This window comes from Argopecten irradians, chromosome 4 (genome assembly GCF_041381155.1).
Source record: "Argopecten irradians isolate NY chromosome 4, Ai_NY, whole genome shotgun sequence".
Taxonomy (NCBI): Eukaryota; Metazoa; Mollusca; class Bivalvia; order Pectinida; family Pectinidae; genus Argopecten; species Argopecten irradians.
Genome location: NC_091137.1, coordinates 14,135,049 through 14,142,536, shown reverse-complemented (window position 1 = coordinate 14,142,536; position 7,488 = coordinate 14,135,049).

Below are 7,488 nucleotides of genomic sequence, written 5' to 3'. Positions count from 1 at the left end.
GAAAGATAACCATTATACTCGGTTCTCGATTCCGACGTCCCCATCAATGAGTTACAATCCGTCCGCTCTTTTTGTGGACTATGTTAATGATAAATCTAGTGATATTTACAAACCTATATCTCAACTTTCTGGAACTTAAGAACAGGCTAACTTGACCATAAATCATGATGTATAATGGATAACCAAAGGTTGTACTTAGCTTTATAGAAATGCACAAAATATCATTAGATTAAGCGGGCTCGAAAACTTTTGATTCCGCTTTAATCTTGTAAATACAAAATGGTAAATATTGTGTACAATGTTAAATAAGTTCCATAGAATGAGTGTCATATAAATGATAATAATTTGGTTTTATTTCTTAATGTGATTATAACATTCTATAAATAGCAAGAGTTAGTTAAGTACATTATTATTACAAACTAGGTGAAACGGTATAAAATATTCGGAGAAATATCATCATACCAACAGTACTTGGCAAACTTGGAAACAAAATTCGGAGAAATATCATCGAGGTACCGACGGTACTTGGCAAACTTAAATGACATTAAGAGAAACATCATCAAGGTACGGACAGTACATAGCAAACTAAGATAACATAAGAAGAAACATCATCAAGGTACCGACAGTACATGGCAAACTAAGATAACATTAGGAGAAACATCATCAAGGTACCATGGCCATCGTATCATTAAGGATGGAGTGAAAGTTGTCGCCATTAAAGCATGTCATGTTTTCAGTCTGGCTCCGCATCTTACTTCTACTAAACTTCTACAAATACGTCAATGGCAATCAACATGGTGGCAGCGGTAAGGAACTATGACATAGCAACGACCAGGCAATATAAACTTTCTGATGAATTGTTTGATCACAAATTATCTTCATCTATGCCGTGTTTTCTACACTCATGATACACACGTGCTCCTGGCTAGATCTTGATACCACGTTTACTTATTAACTTCTCGACATGGCTGATCCTGTCCAACCTGCAGCGACAGAAAACGTGAGTTTTGCTGCGTCCTTAAGAACCCCACCCCCTCTTGATATATCCACGGGGAACATCGCCGAAAATTTTAAGCGATGGAGAAGACAGATAGACATTTACGTCGATGCTTCCGGTGTCTCTGAAAAAAAGCAAAAAAGTGCAGACGGCAGTTATTTTCAACTGTGCTGGGCCACAAGTAGTGGAAATATATGACAATCTTACATGGGATAATGATACTGACCAGCATGACCCACAAAAGGTTTTACAAGCAATAGAGAACTATTGTAACCCCAGGAAAAACGAGGTATTAGAAACTCATCGTTTCTGGAACACTGTGTACCACGAGCCCTTTGATAAGTTTCTGACAGAACTGAAAACGTGTGCGGGTGCTTGTAATTTCAGTGAAAAAGACCGCATGATACGTGACAAAATCGTATTTTCAGTTTCTGGTAAATTGCAAGAACTTTTACTGAGAGATGACGACTTAGATCTCAACAAGGCTGTCAAACTCTGTAGGGCCTATGAACAGTCCAACCAACAGGCGAAGGAATTTCGTGACCAGTCTACAGCATCTGCTAATAAAGTTAATGCTGTTGGACATCAGAAAGGTCCAAACAGAAAGAAAAGCCAACACCACTCAACTCAAAAATATAAGAAGACTGTAAGTCAGAGTAAAGAGTCTGGAGAGACACTAAAATTCAACTGCAAATTCTGTGGATTTAAACATAAGAAACAACGGGAAAAATGTCCGGCATGGGGAAAGAAATGTGATCATTGTCATGGTAACAATCACTTTAAGTCACAGTGTAAGAAAATATGTGCTGGGTCGGAGCTGAAAGACAGTGATGAATCTGATTATGATGATAATTGGCTCATGGCGTTAAAGAAGAACAACTCGAACCGTATCAAGGCTACACTCATCGTGAATGATAATGACGTTTCCTTTCAAGATGATAGTGGAGCAGACATAAATACTATCTGCCAGAGATATGTCCATAAAGATCAGGTGACCCCAACTAAGGTTAGACTAAACATGTGGAACAACACAAACCTGAAACCACTAGGAGAATGTCGAATTCCGGTTTACAACCCACGGAACAGAGAGGTCTCCAACATAACCTTTGTTGTTGTCAAGAACGGATATACCAACTTGCTAGGACTACCTACTATCAAGCAGCTTGGTTTTGTAACCATACACGAGGATCGTTTTGTGTCAAAAGTTGAGACCACAACACTAGGTGATCTAGGGGAGGCAACCCTACATGTTGATGAGACTGTACCCCCAAAGGTATTACCCTGTCGTAAGATTCCCATAGCATTACAGGATAAAGTCAAACAGGAACTTGACAGTTTAGTAGATAGAGGAGTACTGATACCTGTGTCTGAACCAACCAAATGGGTTAGTCAGATGGCCATTGTTCATAAAGTTAAAGGCAAACTGAGAATATGCATAGACCCTCAACCTCTCAATGTCGCTGTAAGGAGACAGCACTACAAACTTCCCACTCTGGAGGATGTCTTGCCAAAACTAGCCAACACTAGAGTATTTAGTAAGCTGGATATCAAAGAGGCATTCTGGCATGTTCGACTTGATGAAGATTCAAGTTATCTCACAACTATGATGACACCTTTTGGACGTTACCGTTGAAACAGACTTCCATTTGGCCTCAAAGTCTCAAGCGAGATATTCCAACACAAACTGGATGAAGCTCTAGGCGACCTTGAGGGAACTTTCTGTGTCATTGACGACATAATCATCGCTGGACGTGGTAATTCTGATGAAGAGGCCAAGAAAGATAATGACGAGAAATTAGCAGCTGTGCTGAATCGTTGATCTGAAAAGAACATTATTCTGAATAAAGACAAGCAAGAAGTAGGGCTATCGGAAGTAAGATTCCATTGCCATCGTATCACTAAGGAATGGAGTGAAAGTTGACGACTCGAAAGTCAAGGCAATACTTGAAATGCCTGCACCAAGTGATGTATCAGGTGTCAAACGACCTTGTGGAATGGTACAATACATGTCCCGTTTCCTGCCAGATCTCATAGACAGGATTGAGCCTATCCGTCTACTTACCTGCAAGAATACTCCATTTGAATGGTCAGCTGAGTGTGAGGAGGCGTTTTCTTCACTGAAACACATGTTAACTCACTCACCTGTCTTGCAATACTTTGATGCAAAGAAACCTGTTGTTGTACAATGTGATGCCTCGGGAACTGGTATAGGTGCATGTTTAATGCAGGAAGGGAAACCTATCGAGTACGCCTCTCGTGCACTTACTCCATGCGAACGCAGATGGGCACAAATAGAAAAGGAGGCGCTCGCCGTATTATTTGGTCTAGAACGGTTTGACCAATACACATATGGCCGTAGTGTTACAATTGAAAACGACCACAAACCCCTTGCTTCAATCCTACAGAAACCTCTGAACCTGGCACCAAAAAGAATACAGGACATTATGGTGCGTATGTACAGATATGATGTGACGTTCTGTTTTGTCAAGGGAGAGCATCTATTTCTAGCCGACACGCTCAGTAGGGCTCATCTGAGCAGTTGTGAGAATGCACGTCCACGCATTCTGTCAGTCCAAACTTTTGAAAACATCCCAGACATTAGACTAGAAGAAATCAGATGAGAAGTTCAAAAGGATGGAAATCTACAAACTTTGGTCAGTGTTGTGCTCGAGGGATGGCCAAGTGACAAGTACAAAGTACCACACTGTAAATTGCCATACTACGACATTCGCGACACCTTAAGTGTAGAAGATGGACTAGTGGTCAAAGGCGAGTCTGTCATTATTCCGTCAGCACTACGAGCGAACATCAAACAAAGGTTACATAGTGCACATCTTGGATATGATAGTATGTTGCGTCGTGCTCGAGGTACAGTATATTGGCCAAGCATGGCACAAGACATTAGACAAATAGCTGATGCCTGTGAAATCTGTCAAGGAATGAAAGCTAAACCTGCTGCGGAACCCCTTAATCAGCACTGTGATGGTGATTTTGCTTTCCAGAAAGTTGGTGTGGATTTGTTTGAAATTGCGGGGAGGCAATACCTTATCACCGTAGACTACTATTCTAGCTTCATTGAGGTAGATCTACTCACAAAAACCACTAGTTCTCAAGTGATACCTCTACTCAAGAAACATTTTGCTCGCTATGGAATATCACAATCGATAGTATTCGATGGAGGACCGTAGTTCACAAGTCAGGAATTCAAATCATTCGTGACAGACTGGGGAATAAGACACTCTATTTCATCACCAATGCACCAAAGGGAGAATAGTAAGGCAGAATCTGCGGTAAGAATCATGGAAACTATACTTATCAAAACCAAGAAAGAGGGAGGAGATCCCTATGTGGCTATATTGGAGCAGAGAAACTCCAAGACAAGACACTGGACTTAGCCCAGCAGAAATGCTATTTCAGAGGCCTACACGAACATTCTTGCCATATCTTCACAAAACGCAGAATGACATCAGTCACACAAAGGCAAAACGCGAAAAACGTAAAAAGTCTGGAAGAAGTGTTATGACAAGAAAACCAAAAACTTGTCCCAACTTGAAATTGACCAATCTGTGTATTATCAGCATTCCGAAGGGCAACAGTGGAAACGCGGGAAAGTTGTCGGAATTCTCGGTCAGCGTACGTATGAGCTAAAGGGACAGGATGGTGGTGTATATAAATCGTGTACACATTAGACCAACGACCATTGATGTGCATGTGCGTGATAGATCCCCGTTACAAGTTAGGGTTCCAGGTGTAATATCGCGTTCGAGTGTGCAAACTAGCAGCAGTACCAGCAGTGCTAAAAATGAGAAACCCATACTGGAGGACCGACGGAAGGTTATCATCAGTAAGCCAGACACTCAGGACCCAAAGCATGAAAACTCTATCGCAAATAGTAGACCCAAACGTGAAATACGCGCACCTGTAAAGTTCAAGGACTTCGTCACCAAGTGATGCAATGGTCATGAACATTTGCATGCATTTAACTTGTGGATATGATTTCAGTGTTCAATTTAGGTTGTGTTTTTTTCGAGTTTAAAGTTCATTACCAGTTTAAGTGACGGTTACAGTGAAGGACAGTGTCTATAGCAAATCAGGTCATAAAGTAAAGTTTTGATTATTAAGTGATAACTCAAAGTTAAGAAATTAATTACAGTCTATTTCTAGTAATTTTAAAAAGATAAAAATAATCTTTCTTTTTTTAAAGAAGGGAGGATGTTGATAATATCCGGATTCTCCGTATCAGACTCTGTATATTAGCATTACCCTTAGAGTTTACTCCCAGAATCCTTTGTACTTACGGACGTTGACTGCCATTAAAGCATGTCATGTTTTCAGCCTGGCTCCGCATCTTACTTCTACTAAACTTCTACAAATAGGCCAAAACAGGAAATGAAAATCCATAGTCAATTTTCACAATATTTGTATATGATATGCCCAAGGTAATATCACTAAGTTTTGTCAAATATCATATAAAAACTACGAGGTCCTCGATCAAAATTTCACAATTTTTTGTAAGCTTGAAGTTTGTAACTCGCAACCCTACCCCCCATTTCATCCAGTGCTAAGATGGGTTATAATTGATTATTTTTTTGAAAACCATGCCGCCAAAAAAACGTGATTCCACATCATTTCATACGTTTTTGTGATATTAATATCTGGTTTATGATCTGTTTAGTTTTTTATGATCTTCTCCAAATTGTGTGTTTAAAGGTGCAATCCGTATGCGAATTTTTTTAGAATTCCGGAATTTCGGTCGGGCCGGGTCCCCTCTTATGATTTATAGCGACGAACGGCACTTCCGGTGTTTAAAAATCCATTCCCATTTACAACAGGGACCGCAAAAACCTCAGAGATAGCATATAATTTTCACTTCACTGCTTTTATTTGATTTATTTAATGATTTTAAACATTCAATATTATATGTAGACAATTTTCACCTATTGAAAAAATATCCAAGTGTGATGTCGTGGCGTATCGGAAACCATTCTGGAATTCAAAACAACCTCCGCAACTTCCGGTATAGCGTCATATGAATTGGCGCGATTTTCAAAAGTATGGACCTACCTTAATTTGTATTGCTTTATTTGTTTAAGATACAATGATACTAACTATTAATCCATTGACAGAAAATCTACATTAGTGTTACTTTGAAAATATCCTCGTCAACAGCAGAGTGGAATAACGGGTTGTGATCATAAGATGTGCAAACTTGGCATAAGGGCAACGGTTCAATAAATTGTAAATAAATAATAATGACTTCTGTTGTATTATTTGTCGCAATTAAAACTCCCTTATTTATTACTCCTTTAGCTGGCACTGTAAAACATTAACCTTTCAAACTTTTAAACATAAACAACTTTGTACATATTTCAATACAATTTACCACACATATCAGAAGATAGTTGAACTTTCCCAACACAGTCCCCCTCCCCCCAATTTCAACATATAAGCATCGATTGACACAGTTGTTAGGCCATAACAACATTAACCCCACCCAAACACCACATGCACATGCATGCTATCTGACATTTTTAATTAGTTTTGTCTTATCACAGAGAGCTGAACAGTGTGTCCATACCCAGAGCTAGGCCTAGCAGGATAAGTACGGGTACCTGGAAGCCAGGATATTATCCAGTCGAAGTATTAAAAGAGTCTAAAGGGGAGTTTTTGGTTCATTACACGGTGAGTAACCTGCAAGATATGTAATAAAATTGACCCAAATGGAGTTACAGAATGTTAGAAACATGTATCTACAATGATTATGATTCTGTAATTGTATACAAAAGTTTTCATTGCAAACTTGACTGTCTTAATTAACCCAAATAGTAGGGGGAAACAAATGTAGGATTTATAGTCCCGATAACATATCTAAGCAGTATAATAATTCATTATCCCCATACACCTCCTAAAGGAAGGCTCGGAGAAGGGGGTCGGGGTACTAATAAATGTGTTTCATTGAATGAGGGTGCGTAGCGACGGCGCCTTGGGGGAGGGGGTGTCCAGAGCAAGGAAAAAACATGGATATTATTTAATATTGTTAACTGGGTTTATTATTAAAAGTTGTCTTTTCCTTAAGCTTGCTGTGATCTTGCAAAAAAATGGCCCAGTGCCGTTGCTATTTATATACGCACACCTTTTATTTAGGATCTTATCTTTTCTCTTCTTCGTAACTGACTTTATCTTTCCTAATGCCTCCCTTGGCACCGCCTCACTTTTGGCCTTGAGTTGAGCGTTCGCCCCTGTGAGGAAGGCTCTGGGTTCTGTCCCCTGGCCGAGACACACCAAAGTCTATAAAAGTGGTAGTTTCTGCTCCTGCTTAGCGCTCAGCATACAGGGAGTGGGGCGACTGGTTCGCCCGTTGTCAGTATAATGTGACCGGGTGGGGTGTGTTGCTTGGTGTCTTCGGCGGCATGCTTCAGTGATATAGCACTATAAAAAGGGCAACAGTTCCACTATACAAGAAGACACAACACGAACATACCGCAGTCTCC